Here is a 20,962-nt window from a genome sequence, read left to right as displayed (position 1 = left end):
ACATAGCAATCCATAGGTTTTAAGATACTTACAAGTCAGGTACATTCTTAGGCGTTTAATATGCGGTGTTGAGTCCATTTCGTTGAGCAAGGAGTAGCTCTTGTCTATTCCATATTTGGCTTAAGGAACTTTATCTGTGCTCATTCCAATCTCTGGTTTTATGCAGCACCCCAACTCACCTTTACCCTTAAGCAAGCATAAGTTGTTTTTCTAAATTTGAGACCCTGTTCTGTTCTGTAATTCAGTTCCTGTGTAGCCAAGTTTCCATTCCGTGTATTACTGATGTCTTATGATGTTTCTTTTTCTGTGTGACTTATTTCAGTTAGAATCATCATACCTGAATCCACTCATTGTGCTGCTAAGGGCCTGTTGACATAGATTTCATTGCTGAGTGATATTGCTTTGTAAGTGAAAACCACAACTTCTTTATCCATTTTTCACTTTCTGCGATGTTGAACTTGTACTGTAAACGAGGTTCTTGTAAACAGAGCCGTTCCAACCTTTGGGGTGGCTGTGTCTTTTTGATTTTAATTTCCCTAAGCTATAGGACCATAAGTGGAAGTGCCCTAGGCTCTGTTGCTTTGTTTTTTAGATGTTTCAGGAAACACCATACACTTCTCCCAAGTGTCTGTTGGCAATTTACATCCCGCCCATCAGCATAACAAGGTTCCCAGTTCTCAATGGCCTGTTGCCTTTCTGGATTTTACACTTTTTTCAGATGGCCCTTTTGACCGGGGGGAAGTGAGACTTCATTGTAGTGCAGATTTCCTTTGCAAGCTTGCTTGGTTGGCCAAAAAGGGCGTATGCGTTTTTTCCTGAATATATTCAGGAAAAAACGCATACGCCCTTTTTGGCCAAGTGCATCATTGTGGACGTTCTGCCTCTTTTCCTATGCTTTCAATGCAATTCCAGTCTACCTCCTGAAATCGGTTTCCTGCAATTCTGCCCCGCTTTCAAGTCCTCTTGGCAGCCTTACTTCAGTCTATTTTTGGATGATAGCTGTCATTTATAACTCTGCAGGTTTGTGAATTACAGTGCCCCTGAGCTCCTTTCTTCAACTCGCTTTCTTGTGACCTGGCCGCAACACCGCAGGTCGGCTTCAGGCCCTAATCTGGTTCCGGCCCGGCATGCTGAGCCTTTGGTTAATTCCTCTTCCTGGTGGGAAATGAGAGTTAAATTTGCCCGTCTAGACACCTCCAGCTAGCCTCTCATTGGTTCTCGCTATTCCTGTTCATCTTCCGCAGAAATTGCAAACTGGGCCAAACAGGAGGTTAAAGGCGCTGACTCTCCAAGTGGGGAGAGTGTTAGTAAAGCGTCTGGAATGTTGCACCCGAGTACCAGGGGAGGAAAACTGAGACATATTTGAACACGTCTCCCGTTCACATGGTTGATCATACTTGGGTTCCACATGCATGTTTTAGCTGAAGGAAGAATACCTTAAACCTGGAGAGTTGAGACCCGTGTAATGGGTACCATGCAATATGACTTCAAAGGGTCTTCATTTGCTCACCGAACCTCTCCAATCCTATCACTGTTGCGTTTATGCCCCTGTACACATGCTTGATTCTCTTTTGGAGACATAGCAATCCATAGGTTTTACGATACTTACTAGTCAGGTACATTCTTAGGCGTTTAATATGCGGTGTTGAGTCCATTTCGTTGAGCAAGGAGTAGCTCTTGTCTATTTCATATTTGACTTAAGGAACTTTATCTGTGCTCATTTCAATCTCTGGTTTTATGTAGCACCCCAACTCACCTTTACCCTTAAGCAAGCATAAGTTGGTTTTCTAAATTTGAGACCCTGTTCTGTTCTGTAATTCAGTTCCTGTGTAGCCAAGTTTACATTCCGTGTATTACTGATATCTTATGATGTTTCTTTTTCTGTGTGACTTATTTCAGTTAGAATCATCATACCTGAATCCACTCATTGTGATGCAAAGGGCCTGATGACATAGATTTCATTGCTGAGTGATATTGCTTTGTAAGTAAATACCACAACTTCTTTATCCATTTTTCACTTTCTGCGATGTTGAACTTGTACTGTAAACGAGGTTCTTGTAAACAGAGCCATTCCAAACTTTGGGGTGGCTGTGTCTTTTTGATTTTAATTTCCCTAAGCTATAGGACCATAAGTGGAAGTGCCCTAGGCTCTGTTGCTTTGTTTTTTAGATGTTTCAGGAAACACCATACACTTCTCCCAAGTGTCTGTTGGCAATTTACATCCCGCCCATCAGCATAACAAGGCTCCCAGTTCTCCATGGCCTGTCCTGCCTTTCTGGATTTTACACTTTTTCCAGATGGCCCTTTTGACCGGGGGAAGTGAGACTTCATTGTAGTGCAGATTTCCTTTGCAAGCTTGCTTGGTTGGCCAAAAAGGGCGTATGCGTTTTTTCCTGAATATATTCAGGAAAAAACGCATACGCCCTTTTTGGCCAAGTGCATCATTGTGGACGTTCTGCCTCTTTTCCTATGCTTTCAATGCAATTCCAGTCTACCTCCTGAAATCGGTTTCCTGCAATTCTGCCCCACTTTCAAGTCCTCTTGGCAGCCTTACTTCAGTCTATTTTTGGATGATAGCTGTCATTTATAACTCTGCAGGTTTGTGAATTACAGTGCCCCTGAGCTCCTTTCTTCAACTCGCTTTCTTGTGACCTGGCCGCAACACCGCAGGATGGCTTCAGGCCCTAATCTGGTTCCGGCCCGGCATGCTGAGCCTTTGGTTAATTCCTCTTCCTGGTGGGAAATGAGAGTTAAATTTGCCCGTCCAGACACCTCCAGCTAGCCTCTCATTGGTTCTCGCTATTCCTGTTAATCTTCCGCAGAAATTGCAAACTGGGCCAAACAGGAGGTTAAAGGGACTGACTCTCCAAGTGGGGAGAGTGTTAGTAAAGCGTCTGGAATGTTGCACCCGAGTACCAGGGGAGGAAAACTGAGACATATTTGAACACGTCTCCCGATCACATGGTTGATCATACTCTAGGTTCCACATGCATGTTTTAGCTGAAGGAAGAATACCTTAAACCTGGGTAGTTGAAACCCGTGGAATGGGTACCATGCAATATGACTTCAAAGGGTCTTCATTTGCTCACCGAACCTCTCCAATCCTATCACTGCTGCGTTTATGCCCCTGTACACATGCTTGATTCTCTTTTGGAGACATAGCAATCCATAGGTTTTAAGATACTTACAAGTCAGGTACATTCTTAGGCGTTTAATATGCGGTGTTGAGTTCATTTCATTGAGCAAGGAGTAGCTCTTGTCTATTCCATATTTGGCTTAAGGAACTTTATCTGTGCTCATTTCAATCTCTGGTTTTATGCAGCACCCCAACTCACCTTTACTCTTAAGCAAGCATAAGTTGTTTTTCTAAATTTGAGACCCTGTTCTGTTCTGTAATTCAGTTCCTGTGTAGCCAAGTTTCCATTCCGTGTATTACTGATATCTTATGATGTTTCTTTTTCTGTGTGACTTATTTCAGTTAGAATCATCATACCTGAAGCCACTCATTGTACAGCTAAGGGCCTGATAACATAGATTTCATTGCTGAGTGATATTGCTTTGTAAGTGAATACCACAACTTCTTTATCCATTTTTCACTTTCTGCGATGTTGAACTTGTACTGTAAACGAGGTTCTTGTAAACAGAGCCGTTCCAAACTTTGGGGTGACTGTGTCTTTTTGATTTTAATTTCCCTAAGCTATAGGACCATAAGTGGAAGTGCCCTAGGCTCTGTTGCTTTGTTTTTTAGATGTTTCAGGAAACACCATACACTTCTCCCAAGTGTCTGTTGGCAATTTACATCCCGCCCATCAGCATAACAAGGCTCCCAGTTCTCAATGGCCTGTTGCCTTTCTGGATTTTACACTTTTTTCAGATGGCCCTTTTGACCGGGGGGAAGTGAGACTTCATTGTAGTGCAGATTTCCTTTGCAAGCTTGCTTGGTTGGCCAAAAAGGGCGTATGCGTTTTTTCCTGAATATATTCAGGAAAAAACGCATACGCCCTTTTTGGCCAAGTGCATCATTGTGGACGTTCTGCCTCTTTTCCTATGCTTTCAATGCAATTCCAGTCTACCTCCTGAAATCGGTTTCCTGCAATTCTGCCCCGCTTTCAAGTCCTCTTGGCAGCCTTACTTCAGTCTATTTTTGGACGATAGCTGTCATTTATAACTCTGCAGGTTTGTGAATTACAGTGCCCCTGAGCTCCTTTCTTCAACTCGCTTTCTTTTGAGCTGGCCGCAACACCGCAGGATGGCTTCAGGCCCTAATCTCGTTCCGGTACGGCATGCTGAGCCTTTGGTTATTTCCTCTTCCTGGTGGGAAATGAGAGTTAAATTTGCCCGTCCAGACACCTTCAGCTAGCCTCTCATTGGTTCTCGCTATTCCTGTTCATCTTCCGCAGAAATTGCAAACTGGGCCAAACAGGAGGTTAAAGGCGCTGACTCTCCAAGTGGGGAGAGTGTTAGTAAAGCGTCTGGAATGTTGCACCCGAGTACCAGGGGAGGAAAACTGAAACATATTTGAACACGTCTCCCGTTCACATGGTTGATCATACTTGGGTTCCACATGCATGTTTTAGCTGAAGGAAGAATACCTTAAACCTGGGTAGTTGAAACCCGTTGAATGGGTACCATGCAATATGACTTCAAAGGGTCTTCATTTGCTCACCGAACATCTCCAAACCTATCACTGCTGCGTTTATGCCCCTGTACACATGCTTGATTCTCTTTCGGAGACATTGCAATCCATAGGTTTTAAGATACTTACTAGTCAGGTACATTCTTAGGCGTTTAATATGGGGTGTTGAGTCCATTTCGTTGAGCAAGGAGTAGCTCTTGTCTATACCATATTTGGCTTAAGGAACTTTATCTGTGCTCATTTCAATCTCTGGTTTTATGCAGCACCCCAACTCACCTTTCCCCTTAAGCAAGAATAAGTTGGTTTTCTAAATTTGAGACCCTGTTCTGTTCTGTAATTCAGTTCCTGTGTAGCCAAGTTTCCATTCCGTGTATTACTGATATCTTATGATGTTTCTTTTTCTGTGTGACTTATTTCAGTTAGAATCATCATACCTGAATCCACTCATTGTGCTGCTAAGGGCCTGATGACACAGATCTCATTGCTGAGTGATATTGCTTTGTAAGTAAATACCACAACTTCTTTATCCATTTTTCACTTTCTGCGATGTTGAACTTGTACTGTAAACGAGGTTCTTGTAAACAGAGCCGTTCCAAACTTTGGTGTGGCTGTGTCTTTTTGATTTTAATTTCCCTAAGCTATAGGACCATAAGTGGAAGTGCCCTAGGTTCTGTTGCTTTGTTTTTTAGATGTTTCAGGAAACACCATACACTTCTCCCGAGTGGTTGTTGGCAATTTACATCCCGCCCATCAGCATAACAAGGCTCCCAGTTCTCCATGGCCTGTCCTGCCTTTCTGGATTTTACACTTTTTTCAGATGGCCCTTTTGACCGGGGGGAAGTGAGACTTCATTGTAGTGCAGATTTCCTTTGCAAGCTTGCTTGGTTGGCCAAAAAGGGCGTATGCGTTTTTTCCTGAATATATTCAGGAAAAAACGCATACGCCCTTTTTGGCCAAGTGCATCATTGTGGACGTTCTGCCTCTTTTCCTATGCTTTCAATGCAATTCCAGTCTACCTCCTGAAATCGGTTTCCTGCAATTCTGCCCCGCTTTCAAGTCCTCTTGGCAGCCTTACTTCAGTCTATTTTTGGACGATAGCTGTCATTTATAACTCTGCAGGTTTGTGAATTACAGTGCCCCTGAGCTCCTTTCTTCAACTCGCTTTCTTGTGACCTGGCCGCAACACCGCAGGATGGCTTCAGGCCCTAATCTGGTTCCGGCACGGCACGCTGAACCTTTGGTTATTTCCTCTTCCTGGTGGGAAATGAGAGTTAAATTTGCCCGTCCAGACACCTCCAGCTAGCCTCTCATTGGTTCTCGCTATTCCTGTTCATCTTCCGCAGAAATTGCAAACTGGGCCAAACAGGAGGTTAAAGGCGCTGACTCTCCAAGTGGGGAGAGTGTTAGTAAAGCGTCTGGAATGCTGCACCCGAGTACCAGGGGAGGAAAACTGAGACATATTTGAACACGTCTCCCGTTCACATGGTTGATCATACTTGGGTTCCACATGCATGTTTTAGCTGAAGGAAGAATACCTAAAACCTGGAGAGTTGAGACCCGTGGAATGGGTACCATGCAATATGACTTCAAAGGGTCTTCATTTGCTCACCGAACCTCTCCAATCCTATCACTGCTGCGTTTATGCCCCTGTACACATGCTTGATTCTCCTTCGGAGACATAGCAATCCATAGGTTTTAAGATACTTACTAGTCAGGTACATTCTTAGGCGTTTAATATGCGGTGTTGAGTCCATTTCGTTGAGCAAGGAGTAGCTCTTGTCTATTCCATATTTGGCTTAAGGAACTTTATCTGTGCTCATTTCAATCTCTGGTTTTATGCAGCACCCCAACTCACCTTTCCCCTTAAGCAAGCATAAGTTGGTTTTCTAAATTTGAGACCCTGTTCTGTTCTGTAATTCAGTTCCTGTGTAGCCAAGTTTACATTCCGTGTATTACTGATATCTTATGATGTTTCTTTTTCTGTGTGACTTATTTCAGTTAGAATCATCATACCTGAATCCACTCATTGTGATGCTAAGGGCCTGATGACATAGAATTCATTGCTGAGTGATATTGCTTTGTAAGTAAATACCACAACTTCTTTATCCATTTTTCACTTTCTGCGATGTTGAACTTGTACTGTAAACGAGGTTCTTGTAAACAGAGGCGTCCCAAACTTTGGGGTGGCTGTGTCTTTTTGATTTTAATTTCCCTAAGCTATAGGACCATAAGTGGAAGTGCCCTAGGCTCTGTTGCTTTGTTTTTTAGATGTTTCAGGAAACACCATACACTTCTCCCGAGTGTCTGTTGGCAATTTACATCCCGCCCATCAGCATAACAAGGCTCCCAGTTCTCCATGGCCTGTCCTGCCTTTCTGGATTTTACACTTTTTTCAGATGGCCCTTTTGACCTGGGGGAAGTGAGACTTCATTGTAGTGCAGATTTCCTTTGCAAGCTTGCTTGGTTGGCCAAAAAGGGCGTATGCGTTTTTACATCCCGCCCATCAGCATAACAAGGCTCCCAGTTCTCCATGGCCTGTCCTGCCTTTCTGGATTTTACACTTTTTTCAGATGGCCCTTTTGACCGGGGGGAAGTGAGACTTCATTGTAGTGCAGATTTCCTTTGCAAGCTTGCTTGGTTGGCCAAAAAGGGCGTATGCGTTTTTTCCTGAATATATTCAGGAAAAAACGCATACGCCCTTTTTGGCCAAGTGCATCATTGTGGACGTTCTGCCTCTTTTCCTATGCTTTCAATGCAATTCCAGTCTACCTCCTGAAATCGGTTTCCTGCAATTCTGCCCCGCTTTCAAGTCCTCTTGGCAGCCTTACTTCAGTCTATTTTTGGACGATAGCTGTCATTTATAACTCTGCAGGTTTGTGAATTACAGTGCCCCTGAGCTCCTTTCTTCAACTCGCTTTCTTTTGAGCTGGCCGCAACACCGCAGGATGGCTTCAGGCCCTAATCTGGTTCCGGTACGGCACGCTGAGCCTTTGGTTATTTCCTCTTCCTGGTGGGAAATGAGAGTTAAATTTGCCCGTCCAGACACCTCCAGCTAGCCTCTCATTGGTTCTCGCTATTCCTGTTCATCTTCCGCAGAAATTGCAAACTGGGCCAAACAGGAGGTTAAAGGCGCTGACTCTCCAAGTGGGGAGAGTGTTAGTAAAGCGTCTGGAATGCTGCACCCGAGTACCAGGGGAGGAAAACTGAGACATATTTGAACACGTCTCCCGTTCACATGGTTGATCATACTTGGGTTCCACATGCATGTTTTAGCTGAAGGAAGAATACCTAAAACCTGGGTAGTTGAAACCCGTGGAATGGGTACCATGCAATATGACTTCAAAGGGTCTTCATTTGCTCACCGAACCTCTCCAATCCTATCACTGCTGCGTTTATGCCCCTGTACACATGCTTGATTCTCCTTCGGAGACATAGCAATCCATAGGTTTTAAGATACTTACTAGTCAGGTACATTCTTAGGCGTTTAATATGCGGTGTTGAGTCCATTTCGTTCAGCAAGGAGTAGCTCTTGTCTATTCCATATTTGGCTTAAGGAACTTTATCTGTGCTCATTTCAATCTCTGGTTTTATGCAGCACCCCAACTCACCTTTCCCCTTAAGCAAGCATAAGTTGGTTTTCTAAATTTGAGACCCTGTTCTGTTCTGTAATTCAGTTCCTGTGTAGCCAAGTTTACATTCCGTGTATTACTGATATCTTATGATGTTTCTTTTTCTGTGTGACTTATTTCAGTTAGAATCATCATACCTGAATCCACTCATTTTGATGCTAAGGGCCTGATGACATAGAATTCATTGCTGAGTGATATTGCTTTGTAAGTAAATACCACAACTTCTATATCCATTTTTCACTTTCTGCGATGTTGAACTTGTACTGTAAACGAGGTTCTTGTAAACAGAGGCGTCCCAAACTTTGGGGTGGCTGTGTCTTTTTGATTTTAATTTCCCTAAGCTATAGGACCATAAGTGGAAGTGCCCTAGGCTCTGTTGCTTTGTTTTTTAGATGTTTCAGGAAACACCATACACTTCTCCCGAGTGTCTGTTGGCAATTTACATCCCGCCCATCAGCATAACAAGGCTCCCAGTTCTCCATGGCCTGTCCTGCCTTTCTGGATTTTACACTTTTTTCAGATGGCCCTTTTGACCTGGGGGAAGTGAGACTTCATTGTAGTGCAGATTTCCTTTGCAAGCTTGCTTGGTTGGCCAAAAAGGGCGTATGCGTTTTTACATCCCGCCCATCAGCATAACAAGACTCCCAGTTCTCCATGGCCTGTCCTGCCTTTCTGGATTTTACACTTTTTTCAGATGGCCCTTTTGACCGGGGGGATGTGAGACTTCATTGTAGTGCAGATTTCCTTTGCAAGCTTGCTTGGTTGGCCAAAAAGGGCGTATGCGTTTTTTCCTGAATATATTCAGGAAAAAACGCATACGCCCTTTTTGGCCAAGTGCATCATTGTGGACGTTCTGCCTCTTTTCCTATGCTTTCAATGCAATTCCAGTCTACCTCCTGAAATCGGTTTCCTGCAATTCTGCCCCGCTTTCAAGTCCTCTTGGCAGCCTTACTTCAGTCTATTTTTGGACGATAGCTGTCATTTATAAATCTGCAGGTTTGTGAATTACAGTGCCCCTGAGCTCCTTTCTTCAACTCGCTTTCTTTTGAGCTGGCCGCAACACCGCAGGATGCCTTCAGGCCCCAATGTGGTTCCGGCACGGCACGCTGAGCCTTTGGTTAATTCCTCTTCCTGGTGGGAAATGAGAGTTAAATTTGCCCGTCCAGACACCTCCAGCTAGCCTCTCATTGGTTCTCGCTATTCCTGTTCATCTTCCGCAGAAATTGCAAACTGGGCCAAACAGGAGGTTAAAGGGACTGACTCTCCAAGTCGGGAGAGTGTTACTAAAGCGTCTGGAATGTTGCACCCGAGTACCAGGGGAGGAAAACTGAGACATATTTGAACACGTCTCCCGATCACATGGTTGATCATACTCTAGGTTCCACATGCATGTTTTAGCTGAAGGAAGAATACCTTAAACCTGGAGAGTTGAGACCCGTGGAATGGGTACCATGCAATATGACTTCAAAGGGTCTTCATTTGCTCACCGAACCTCTCCAATCCTATCACTGCTGCGTTTATGCCCCTGTACACATGCTTGATTCTCTTTCGGAGACATAGCAATCCATAGGTTTTAAGATACTTACTAGTCAGGTACATTCTTAGGCGTTTAATATGCGGTGTTGAGTCCATTTCGTTGAGCAAGGAGTAGCTCTTGTCTATTCCATATTTGACTTAAGGAACTTTATCTGTGCTCATTTCAATCTCTGGTTTTATGCAGCACCCCAACTCACCTTTACCCTTAAGCAAGCATAAGTTGGTTTTCTAAATTTGAGACCCTGTTCTGTTCTGTAATTCAGTTCCTGTGTAGCCAAGTTTACATTCCGTGTATTACTGATATCTTATGATGTTTCTTTTTCTGTGTGACTTACTTCAGTTAGAATCATCATACCTGAATCCACTCTTTGTGCTGCTAAGGGCCTGATGACACAGATTTCATTGCTGAGTGATATTGCTTTGTAAGTAAATACCACAACTTCTTTATCCATTTTTCACTTTCTGCGATGTTGAACTTGTACTGTAAACGAGGTTCTTGTAAACAGAGCCGTTCCAAACTTTGGGGTGGCTGTGTCTTTTTGATTTTAATTTCCCTAAGCTATAGGACCATAAGTGGAAGTGCCCTAGGTTCTGTTGCTTTGTTTTTTAGATGTTTCAGGAAACACCATACACTTCTCCCGAGTGTCTGTTGGCAATTTACATCCCGCCCATCAGCATAACAAGGCTCCCAGTTCTCCATGGCCTGTTGCCTTTCTGGATTTTACACTTTTTTCAGATGGCCCTTTTGACCGGGGGGATGTGAGACTTCATTGTAGTGCAGATTTCCTTTGCAAGCTTGCTTGGTTGGCCAAAAAGGGCGTATGCGTTTTTTCCTGAATATATTCAGGAAAAAACGCATACGCCCTTTTTGGCCAAGTGCATCATTGTGGACGTTCTGCCTCTTTTCCTATGCTTTCAATGCAATTCCAGTCTACCTCCTGAAATCGGTTTCCTGCAATTCTGCCCCGCTTTCAAGTCCTCTTGGCAGCCTTACTTCAGTCTATTTTTGGACGATAGCTGTCATTTATAAATCTGCAGGTTTGTGAATTACAGTGCCCCTGAGCTCCTTTCTTCAACTCGCTTTCTTTTGAGCTGGCCGCAACACCGCAGGATGGCTTCAGGCCCCAATCTGGTTCCGGCACGGCACGCTGAGCCTTTGGTTAATTCCTCTTCCTGGTGGGAAATGAGAGTTAAATTTGCCCGTCCAGACACCTCCAGCTAGCCTCTCATTGGTTCTCGCTATTCCTGTTCATCTTCCGCAGAAATTGCAAACTGGGCCAAACAGGAGGTTAAAGGGACTGACTCTCCAAGTCGGGAGAGTGTTACTAAAGCGTCTGGAATGTTGCACCCGAGTACCAGGGGAGGAAAACTGAGACATATTTGAACACGTCTCCCGATCACATGGTTGATCATACTCTAGGTTCCACATGCATGTTTTAGCTGAAGGAAGAATACCTTAAACCTGGAGAGTTGAGACCCGTGGAATGGGTACCATGCAATATGACTTCAAAGGGTCTTCATTTGCTCACCGAATCTCTCCAATCCTATCACTGCTGCGTTTATGCCCCTGTACACACGCTTGATTCTCTTTCAGAGACATAGCAATCCATAGGTTTTAAGATACTTACTAGTCAGGTACATTCTTAGGCGTTTAATATGCGGTGTTGAGTCCATTTCGTTGAGCAAGGAGTAGCTCTTGTCTATTCCATATTTGACTTAAGGAACTTTATCTGTGCTCATTTCAATCTCTGGTTTTATGCAGCACCCCAACTCACCTTTACCCTTAAGCAAGCATAAGTTGGTTTTCTAAATTTGAGACCCTGTTCTGTTCTGTAATTCAGTTCCTGTGTAGCCAAGTTTACATTCCGTGTATTACTGATATCTTATGATGTTTCTTTTTCTGTGTGACTTACTTCAGTTAGAATCATCATACCTGAATCCACTCTTTGTGCTGCTAAGGGCCTGATGACACAGATTTCATTGCTGAGTGATATTGCTTTGTAAGTAAATACCACAACTTCTTTATCCATTTTTCACTTTCTGCGATGTTGAACTTGTACTGTAAACGAGGTTCTTGTAAACAGAGCCGTTCCAAACTTTGGGGTGGCTGTGTCTTTTTGATTTTAATTTCCCTAAGCTATAGGACCATAAGTGGAAGTGCCCTAGGTTCTGTTGCTTTGTTTTTTAGATGTTTCAGGAAACACCATACACTTCTCCCGAGTGTCTGTTGGCAATTTACATCCCGCCCATCAGCATAACAAGGCTCCCAGTTCTCCATGGCCTGTTGCCTTTCTGGATTTTACACTTTTTTCAGATGCCCTTTTGACCGGGGGGAAGTGAGACTTCATTGTAGTGCAGATTTCCTTTGCAAGCTTGCTTGGTTGGCCAAAAAGGGCGTATGCGTTTTTTCCTAAATATATTCAGGAAAAAACGCATACGCCCTTTTTGGCCAAGTGCATCATTGTGGACGTTCTGCCTCTTTTCCTATGCTTTCAATGCAATTCCAGTCTACCTCCTGAAATCGGTTTCCTGCAATTCTGCCCCGCTTTCAATTCCTCTTGGCAGCCTTACTTCAGTATATTTTTGGACAATAGCTGTCATTTATAACTCTGCAGGTTTGTGAATTACAGTGCCCCTGAGCTCCTTTCTTCAACTCGCTTTCTTGTGACCTGGCCGCAACACCGCAGGATGGCTTCAGGCCCTAATCTGGTTCAGGCACAGCACGCTGAGCCTTTGGTTAATTCCTCTTCCTGGTGGGAAATGAGAGTTAAATTTGCCCGTCCAGACACCTCCAGCTAGCCTCTCATTGGTTCTCGCTATTCCTGTTCATCTTCCGCAGAAATTGCAAACTGGGCCAAACAGGAGGTTAAAGGGACTGGCTCTCCAAGTCGGGAGAGTGTGAGTAAAGCGTCTGGAATGTTGCACCCGAGTTCCAGGGTACGAAAACTGAGACATATTTGAACACGTCTCCCGTTCACACGGTTGATCATACTCTGGGTTCCACATGCATGTTTTAGCTGAAGGAAGAATACCTTAAACCTGGAGAGTTGAGACCCGTGGAATGGGTACCATGCAATATGACTTCAAAGAGTCTTCATTTGCTCACCGAACCTCTCCAATCCTATCACTGCTGCGTTTATGCCCCTGTACACACGCTTGATTCTCTTTTGGAGACATAGCAATCCATAGGTTTTAAGATACTTACTAGTCAGGTACATTCTTAGGCGTTTAATATGGGGTGTTGAGTCCATTTCATTGAGCAAGGAGTAGCTCTTGTCTATTCCATATTTGGCTTAAGGAACTTTATCTGTGCTCATTTCAATCTCTGGTTTTATGCAGCACCCCAACTCACCTTTCCCCTTAAGCAAGAATAAGTTGGTTTTCTAAATTTGAGACCCTGTTCTGTTTTGGAATTCAGTTCCTGTGTAGCCACGTTTACATTCCATGTATTAGTGATATCTTATGATGTTTCTTTTTCTGTGTGACTTATTTCAGTTAGAATCATCGTACCTGAATCCACTCATTATGCTGCTACGAGCCTGATGTCATAGATTTCATTGCTGAGTGATACTGCATTGTACGTAAGTACCATAAGTTCTTTATCCATTTTTCACTTTTTGTGATAGTGAACTTGTACGGTAAACGAGGTTCTTGTAAAAAGATCCGCTCCAAACTTTGGGGTGGCTGTGTCTTTTTGATTTTAATTTCCCTAAGCTATAGGACCATAAGTGGCAGTGCCCTAGGCTCTGTTGCTTTGTTTTTTAGATGTTTCAGGAAACACCATACACTTTTCCCGAGTGTCCGTTGGCAATTTACATCCCGCCCATCAGCATAACAAGGCTCCCAGTTCTCCATGGCCTGTCCTGCCTTTCTGGATTTTACACTTTTTTCAGATGGCCCTTTTGACCGGGGGGAAGTGAGACTTCATTGTAGTGCAGATTTCCTTTGCAAGCTTGCTTGGTTGGTCAAAAAGGGCGTATGCGTTTTTTCCTGAATATATTCAGGAAAAAACGCATACGCCCTTTTTGGCCAAGTGCATCATTGTGGACGTTCTGCCTCTTTTCCTATGCTTTCAATGCAATTCCAGTCTACCTCCTGAAATCGGTTTCCTGCAATTCTGCCCCGCTTTCAAGTCCTCTTGGCAGCCTTACTTCAGTTTATTTTTGGACGATAGCTGTCATTTATAACTCTGCAGGTTTGTGAATTACAGTGCCCCTGAGCTCCTTTCTTCAACTCGCTTTCTTGTGACCTGGCCGCAACACCGCAGGATGGCTTCAGGCCCTAATCTGGTTCCGGCACGGCACGCTGAGCCTTTGGTTATTTCCTCTTCCTGGTGGGAAATGAGAGTTAAATTTGCCCGTCCAGACACCTCCAGCTAGTCTCTCATTGGTTCTCGCTATTCCTGTTCATCTTCCGCAGAAATTGCAAACTGGGCCAAACAGGAGGTTAAAGGGACTGACTCTCCAAGTCGGGAGAGTGTTAGTAAAGCGTCTGGAATGTTGCACCCGAGTACCAGGGTACGAAAACTGAGACATATTTGAACACGTCTCCCGTTCACATGGTTGATCATACTTGGGTTCCACATGCATGTTTTAGCTGAAGGAAGAATACCTTAAACCTGGAGAGTTGAGACCCGTGGAATGGGTACCATGCAATATGACTTCAAAGGGTCTTCATTTGCTCACCGAACCTCTCCAATCCTATCACTGCTGCGTTTATGCCCCTGTACACATGCTTGATTCTCTTTCGGAGAGATAGCAATCCATAGGTTTTAAGATACTTACTAGTCAGGTACATTCTTAGGCATTTAATATGCGGTGTTGAGTCCATTTCGTTGAGCAAGGAGTAGCTCTTGTCTATTCCATATTTGACTTAAGGAACTTTATCTGTGCTCATTTCAATCTCTGGTTTTATGCAGCACCCCAACTCACCTTTACCCTTAAGCAAGCATAAGTTGGTTTTCTAAATTTGAGTCCCTGTTCTGTTCTGTAATTCAGTTCCTGTGTAGCCAAGTTTACATTCCGTGTATTTCTGATATCTTATGATGTTTCTTTTTCTGTGTGACTTACTTCAGTTAGAATCATCATACCTGAATCCACTCATTGTGCTGCTAAGGGCCTGATGACACAGATTTCATTGCTGAGTGATATTGCTTTGTAAGTAAATACCACAACTTCTTTATCCATTTTTCACTTTCTGCGATGTTGAACTTGTACTGTAAACGAGGTTCTTGTAAACAGAGCCGTTCCAAACTTTGGGGTGGCTGTGTCTTTTTGATTTTAATTTCCCTAAGCTATAGGACCATAAGTGGAAGTGCCCTAGGTTCTGTTGCTTTGTTTTTTAGATGTTTCAGGAAACACCATACACTTCTCCCGAGTGGTTGTTTGCAATTTACATCCCGCCCATCAGCATAACAAGGCTCCCAGTTCTCCATGGCCTGTCCTGCCTTTCTGGATTTTACACTTTTTTCAGATGGCCCTTTTGACCGGGGGGAAGTGAGACTTCATTGTAGTGCAGATTTCCTTTGCAAGCTTGCTTGGTTGGCCAAAAAGGGCGTATGCGTTTTTTCCTGAATATATTCAGGAAAAAACGCATACGCCCTTTTTGGCCAAGTGCATCATTGTGGACGTTCTGCCTCTTTTCCTATGCTTTCAATGCAATTCCAGTCTACCTCCTGAAATCGGTTTCCTGCAATTCTGCCCCGCTTTCAAGTCCTCTTGGCAGCCTTACTTCAGTCTATTTTTGGACGATAGCTGTCATTTATAACTCTGCAGGTTTGTGAATTACAGTGCCCCTGAGCTCCTTTCTTCAACTCGCTTTCTTGTGACCTGGCCGCAACACCGCAGGATGGCTTCAGGCCCTAATCTGGTTCCGGCACGGCACGCTGAGCCTTTGGTTATTTCCTCTTCCGGGTGGGAAATGAGAGTTAAATTTGCCCGTCCAGAAACCTCCAGCTAGTCTCTCATTGGTTCTCCCTATTCCTGTTCATCTTCCGCAGAAATTGCAAACTTGGCCAAACAGGAGGTTAAAGGCGCTGACTCTCCAAGTGGGGAGAGTGTTAGTAAAGCGTCTGGAATGTTGCACCCGAGTACCAGGGGAGGAAAACTGAGACATATTTGAACACGTCTCCCGTTCACATGGTTGATCATACTCTGGGTTCCACATGCATGTTTTAGCTGAAGGAAGAATACCTTAAACCTGGAGAGTTGAGACCCGTGGAATGGGTACCATGCAATATGACTTCAAAGGGTCTTCATTTGCTCACCGAACCTCTCCAATCCTATCACTGCTGCGTTTATGCCCCTGTACACACGCTTGATTCTCTTTTGGAGACATAGCAATCCATAGGTTTTAAGATACTTACTAGTCAGGTACATTCTTAGGCGTTTAATATGGGGTGTTGAGTCCATTTCGTTGAGCAAGGAGTAGCTCTTGTCTATTCCATATTTGGCTTAAGGAACTTTATCTGTGCTCATTTCAATCTCTGGTTTTATGCAGCACCCCAACTCACCTTTCCCCTTAAGCAAGCATAAGTTGGTTTTCTAAATTTGAGACCCTGTTCTGTTTTGGAATTCAGTTCCTGTGTAGCCAAGTTTACATTCCGTGTATTAGTGATATCTTATGATGTTTCTTTTTCTGTGTGACTTATTTCAGTTAGAATCATCGTACCTGAATCCACTCATTATGCTGCTACGGGCCTGATGACATAGATTTCATTGCTGAGTGATACTGCATTGTACGTAAGTACCACAAGTTCTTTATCCATTTTTCACTTTCTGTGATATTGAACTTGTACGGTAAACGAGGTTCTTGTAAACAGAGCCGTCCCAAACTTTGGGGTGGCTGTGTCTTTTTGATTTTAATTTCCCTAAGCTATAGGACCATAAGTGGAAGTGCCCTAGGCTCTGTTGCTTTGTTTTTTAGATGTTTCAGGAAACACCATACACTTCTCCGGAGTGTCTGTTGGCAATTTACATCCCGCCCATCAGCATAACAAGGCTCCCAGTTCTCCATGGCCTGTCCTGCCTTTCTGGATTTTACACTTTTTTCAGATGGCCCTTTTGACCGGGGGGAAGTGAGACTTCATTGTACTGCAGATTTCCTTTGAAAGCTTGCTTGGTTGGCCAAAAAGGGCGTATGCGTTTTTTCCTGAATATATTAAGGAAAAAACGCATACGCCCTTTTTGGCCAAGTGCATCATTGTGGACGTTCTGCCTCTTTTCCTATGCTTTCAATGCAATTCCAGTCTACCTCCTGAAATCGGTTTCCTGCAATTCTGCCCCGCTTTCAAGTACTCTTGGCAGCCTTACTTCAGTATATTTTTGGACGATAGCTGTCATTTATAACTCTGCAGGTTTGTGAATTACAGTGCCCCTGAGCTCCTTTCTTCAACTCGCTTTGTTTTGAGCTGGCCGCAACACCGCAGGATGGCTTCCGGCCCTAATCTGGTTCCGGCATGGCACGCTGAGCCTTTGGTTATTTCCTCTTCCGGGTGGGAAATAAGAGTTAAATTTGCCCGTCCAGACACCTCCAGCTAGTCTCTCATTGGTTCTCCCTATTCCTGTTCATCTTCCGCAGAAATTGCAAACTGGTTCAAACAAGAGTTTAAAGGCGCTGACTCTCCAAGTGGGGAGAGTGTTAGTAAAGCGTCTGGAATGTTGCACCCGAGTACCAGGGGAGGAAAACTGAGACATATTTGAACACGTCTCCCGTTCACACGGTTGATCATACTCTGGGTTCCACATGCATGTTTTCGCTGAAGGAAGAATACCTTAAACCTGGGTAGTTGAAATCCGTGGAATGGGTACCATGCAATATGACTTCAAAGGGTCTTCATTTGCTCACTGAACCTCTCCAATCCTAACACTGCTGCGTTTATGCCCCTGTACACACGTTTGATTCTCTTTTGGGGACATAGCAATCCATAGGTTTTAAGATAGTTACTAGTCAGGTACATTCTTAGGCGTTTAATATGGGGTGTTGAGTCCATTTCGTTGAGCAAGGAGTAGCTCTTGTCTATTCCATATTTGGCTTAAGGAACTTTATCTGTGCTCATTTCAATCTCTGGTTTTATGCAGCACCCCAACTCACCTTTCCCCTTAAGCAAGCATAAGTTGGTTTTCTAAATTTGAGACCCTGTTCTGTTCTGTAATTCAGTTCCTGTGTAGCCAAGTTTACATTCCGTGTATTACTGATATCTTATGATGTTTCTTTTTCTGTGTGACTTATTTCAGTTAGAATCATCATACCTGAATCCATTCATTGTGCTGCAAAGGGCCTGATGACATAGATTTCACTGCTGAGTGATACTGCATTGTACATAAGTACCACAAGTTCTTTATCCATTTTTCACTTTCTGTGATATTGAACTTGTACGGTAAACGAGGTTCTTGTAAACAGAGGCGTCCCAAACTTTGGGGTGGCTGTGTCTTTTTGATTTTAATTTCCCTGAGCTATAGGACCATAAGTGGAAGTGCCCTAGGCTCTGTTGCTTTGTTTTTTAGATATTTCAGGAAACACCATACACTTCTCCCGAGTGTCTGTTGGCAATTTACATCCCGCCCATCAGCATAACAAGGCTCCCAGTTCTCCATGGCCTGTCCTGCCTTTCTGGATTTTACACTTTTTTCAGATGCCCTTTTGACCGGGGGGAAGTGAGACTTCATTGTAGTGCAGATTTCCTTTGCAAGCTTGCTTGGTTGGCCAAAAAGGGCGTATGCGTTTTTTCCTGAATATATTCAGGAAAAAACGCATACGCCCTTTTTGGCCAAGTGCATCATTGTGGACGTTCTGCCTCTTTTCCTATGCTTTCAATGCAATTCCAGTCTACCTCCTGAAATCGGTTTCCTGCAATTCTGCCCCGCTTTCAAGTCCTCTTGGCAGCCTTACTTCAGTCTATTTTTGGACGATAGCTGTCATTTATAACTCTGCAGGTTTGTGAATTACAGTGCCCCTGATCTCCTTTGTTCAACTCGCTTTCTTTTGAGCTGGCCGCAACACCGCAGGATGGCTTCAGGCCCTAATCTGGTTCCGGTACGGCACGCTGAGCCTTTGGTTATTTCCTCTTCCTGGTGGGAAATGAGAGTTAAATTTGCCCGTCCAGACACCTCCAGCTAGCCTCTCATTGGTTCTCGCTATTCCTGTTCATCTTCCGCAGAAATTGCAAACTGGGCCAAACAGGAGGTTAAAGGCGCTGACTCTCCAAGTGGGGAGAGTGTTAGTAAAGCGTCTGGAATGTTGCACCCGAGTACCAGGGGAGGAAAACTGAGACATATTTGAACACGTCTCCCGATCACATGGTTGATCATACTCTGGGTTCCACATGCATGTTTTAGCTGAAGGAAGAATACCTAAAATCTGGGTAGTTGAAACCCGTGGAATGGGTACCATGCAATATGAATTCAAAGGGTCTTCATTTGCTCACTGAACCTCTCCAATCCTATCACTGCTGCGTTTATGTCCCTGTACACATGCTTGATTCTCTTTCGGAGACATAGCAATCCATAGGTTTTAAGATACTTACTACTCAGGTACATTCTTAGGCGTTTAATATGCGGTGTTGAGTCCATTTCGTTGAGCAAGGAGTAGCTCTTGTCTATTTCATATTTGGCTTAAGGAACTTTATCTGTGCTCATTTCAATCTCTGGTTTTATGCAGCACCCCAACTCACCTTTCCCCTTAAGCAAGCATAAGTTGGTTTTCTAAATTTGAGACCCTGTTCTGTTTTGGAATTCAGTTCCTGTTTAGCCAAGTTTACATTCCGTGTATTAGTGATATCTTATGATGTTTCTTTTTCTGTGTGACTTATTTCAGTTAGAATCATCGTACCTGAATCCACTCATTATGCTGCTACGGGCCTGATGACATAGATTTCATTGCTGAGTGATACTGCATTGTACGTAAGTACCACAAGTTCTTTATCCATTTTTCACTTTCTGCGATGTTGAATTTGTACGGTAAACGAGGTTCTTGTAAACAGAAGCGTCCCAAACTTTGGGGTGGCTGTGTCTTTTTGATTTTAATTTCCCTAAGCTATAGGACCATAAGTGGAAGTGCCCTAGGTTCTGTTGCTTTGTTTTTTAGATGTTTCAGGAAACACCATACACTTCTCCCGAGTGTCTGTTGGCAATTTACATCCCGGTCATCAGCATAACAGGGCTCCCAGTTCTCCATGGCCTGTCCTGCCTTTCTGGATTTTACACTTTTTTCAGATGCCCTTTTGACCGGGGGGAAGTGAGACTTCATTGTAGTGCAGATTTCCTTTGCAAGCTTGCTTGTTTGGCCAAAAAGGGCGTATGCGTTTTTTCCTGAATATATTCAGGAAAAAACGCATACGCCCTTTTTGGCCAAGTGCATCATTGTGGACGTTCTGCCTCTTTTCCTATGCTTTCAATGCAATTCCAGTCTACCTCCTGAAATCGGTTTCCTGCAATTCTGCCCCGCTTTCAAGTCCTCTTGGCAGCCTTACTTCAGTCTATTTTTGGACGATAGCTGTCATTTATAACTCTGCAGGTTTGTGAATTACAGTGCCCCTGAGCTCCTTTCTTCAACTCGCTTTCTTTTGAGCTGGCCGCAACACCGCAGGATGGCTTCAGGCCCTAATCTGGTTCCGGTACGGCACGCTGAGCCTTTGGTTATTTCCTCTTCCTGGTGGGAAATGAGAGTTAAATTTGCCCGTCCAGACACCTCCAGCTAGCCTCTCATTGGTTCTCGCTATTCCTGTTCATCTTCCGCAGAAATTGCAAACTGGGCCAACAGGAGGTTAAAGGCGCTGACTCTCCAAGTGGGGAGAGTGTTAGTAAAGCGTCTGGAATGTTGCACCCGAGTACCAGGGGAGGAAAACTGAGACATATTTGAACACGTCTCCCGATCACATGGTTGATCATACTCTGGGTTCCACATGCATGTTTTAGCTGAAGGAAGAATACCTAAAATCTGGGTAGTTGAAACCCGTGGAATGGGTACCATGCAATATGAATTCAAAGGGTCTTCATTTGCTCACTGAACCTCTCCAATCCTATCACTGCTGCGTTTATGTCCCTGTACACATGCTTGATTCTCTTTTGGAGACATAGCAATCCATAGGTTTTAAGATACTTACTAGTCAGGTACATTCTTAGGCGTTTAATATGCGGTGTTGAGTCCATTTCGTTGAGCAAGG

General features: G+C 43.9%; 1 long non-coding RNA gene across 1 annotated transcript in view; it reads left to right on the top strand.

Moving 5' to 3' along the window:
* LOC307181367 overlaps positions 1–20,962 on the top strand; it is a 458,236-nt gene that overhangs the window by 380,961 nt on the left and 56,313 nt on the right. The window contains exon 2 of the long non-coding RNA XR_013826603.1: positions 5,056–5,137. This is a non-coding gene — a long non-coding RNA (uncharacterized lncRNA). The remainder of the gene's footprint in view (positions 1–5,055; positions 5,138–20,962) is intronic.

The sequence above is a fragment of the Stenella coeruleoalba genome, assembly GCF_951394435.1.
Source record: "Stenella coeruleoalba genome assembly, contig: scaffold_137, whole genome shotgun sequence".
Lineage (NCBI taxonomy): Eukaryota > Metazoa > Chordata > Mammalia > Artiodactyla > Delphinidae > Stenella > Stenella coeruleoalba.
This window is presented reverse-complemented; position numbering and strand designations above follow the sequence as displayed.